This window comes from Bison bison, unplaced genomic scaffold (genome assembly GCF_000754665.1).
Source record: "Bison bison bison isolate TAMUID 2011002044 unplaced genomic scaffold, Bison_UMD1.0 scf7180017864352, whole genome shotgun sequence".
Taxonomy (NCBI): domain Eukaryota; kingdom Metazoa; phylum Chordata; class Mammalia; order Artiodactyla; family Bovidae; genus Bison; species Bison bison.
The window spans coordinates 5,360,486-5,362,240 of record NW_011494924.1 but is presented as its reverse complement, the minus strand read 5'-3'; the positions used below and the strand labels follow the sequence as shown (position 1 = coordinate 5,362,240).

General features: G+C 53.7%; 1 protein-coding gene across 1 annotated transcript in view; it reads right to left on the bottom strand.

Moving 5' to 3' along the window:
• Nucleotides 1–225, bottom strand: part of AGK (acylglycerol kinase) — a 99,720-nt gene extending 99,495 nt beyond the window's left edge. The window contains exon 1 of the mRNA XM_010855026.1: nt 171–225. The gene's annotated coding sequence lies outside the window, so the exon portion shown is untranslated. The remainder of the gene's footprint in view (nt 1–170) is intronic.
• Nucleotides 226–1,755: the final 1,530 nt, after the last annotated feature.

Sequence of the window (1,755 nt, the reverse complement as noted above, 5' to 3'; positions counted from 1 at the left end):
CTCCGCCCGGCCTTCGCTCCCACACCCTCCGTCCGCAGCGGTGTTCCGACAGCGGTCACCTAGGCCCGGCCCCCGGGGCTCCGCCCCACACCCCCGAGTCCAGCGCGCTAGCGCTTGCACGGTCCCCGAAACCCGCTCCCGGCTCCCAGCACCAGCACCGCCGCACTCACCTCGGCTGGTCCCGCTCGCCGCCCTGCCTTTCCTGTGTGCTCCCTTAAGAGTCCCCCGCTCTTTGAAGGGAAACAGCTACCGCCGCCCTCGGGTTCCGCAGCAGGTTCCTGGCGCGCAGGGAGGGCGCGGTCTGCAGGGGCCGCCGCCTCCAGGGAACTGCCTTCGGGTTTTGATCAAACATTTATTTGATCTCCATCCTTGTGGCTCAGACGGTAAAGCGTCTGCCTACAATGCGGGAGACCTGGGTTCAGTCCTTCTGTCGGGAAAATCTCCTGGAGAAAGAAATGACAACCCACTCCAGTATTCTTGCTTGGAGAATCCCGCGGAACCGAGGAGCCTGGCGGGCTACAGTCCATGGGGTCCTAGAGTCAGACACGACTGAGCTACTTCACTCACTCACTCATTCATCCATTCATCCTTACCACCTATCCCTCTGTCGCTCAACAATATTTTATGAGAAGCCTAAAAGGCGAACACTGTTTTAGGGCCCAGCACCAAATCAGAGAATTTTAGGCAGTGATAATATACCACTCATTCATTATGGACATAAATTTGAGCAAACCCGGGGAGACAGTGGAGCGCAGAGGAGCCTGGCGGGCTACAGTCCATGGGGTCGTGAAGAGTGAGACACGACTTAGCACTAAACAACAACATGTACACAAGAAAATGGAAACAGGTGATAGAAAGTGGGTGGAGAGAACCATTTTAAGTTAGGCCTCTCCCAGTAAGGGGCAATTAATCTGAGACCCGAAGGCGAGAAGGAGCAGGTCAAGCAAGGTCCTCTTTTCTGAGGGAGGGAACAATCAGGGCAAAAGCTGTAAAGTCTGAGGTAGTTTACCAAGTCAGGGACCAGTGTGGGTGAAGCAGAGAGAACCAAGGAGTGGGTGACAGGCGTGAAGAGGGAGAGGTGAGCAAGACAGGCCAAGGTAGTAAGGAGCTCTGACCACGTTATAGGCAACAGGATGGGAAGACCGGGAGGGTCAAGGGAATGACATGATCTAATTTGCATTTTGAACACCTCTGGCCGCAATGTTCAGTTCAGTCTCTCAGTCGTGTTCTACTCTTTGCGACCCCATGGACTGTGGCACACCAGGCCTCCCTGTCCATCACCAATACGCGGAGCTTACTAAGACTGATATCCATTGAGTCGGTGATGCCATCCAATCATCTCAACCTCTGTCATCCTCTTCTCCTCCTGCCTTCAATCTTTCCCAGCATCAGGGTCTCTTCCAAATGAGTCAGTCCTTCGTATCAGGTGGCCAAGGTATTGGAGTTTCAGTTTCAGCATCAGTCCTCTTTCCAATGCATATTCAGGACTGGTTTCCTTTAGGATGGACTGGTTGGATCTCCTTGCAGCCCGAGGGACTCTCCAAAGTCTTCTCCAACACCACAGTTCCAAAGCATCCACAATGTAGTGAATAGATCCTAGCGAGTAAGAGAGGGCAGAGACGTCAGGGGACTGGCAGACCACCAGAGGGCAATTCTAATTCTCTGTCCTCCCACCTCTTCCCCTGACTAGTACCTGTAGGGTGGAGACCATGCAAGTCAATCAAGAATGTTTTCTTTCCTTCTCCCATCCATTAT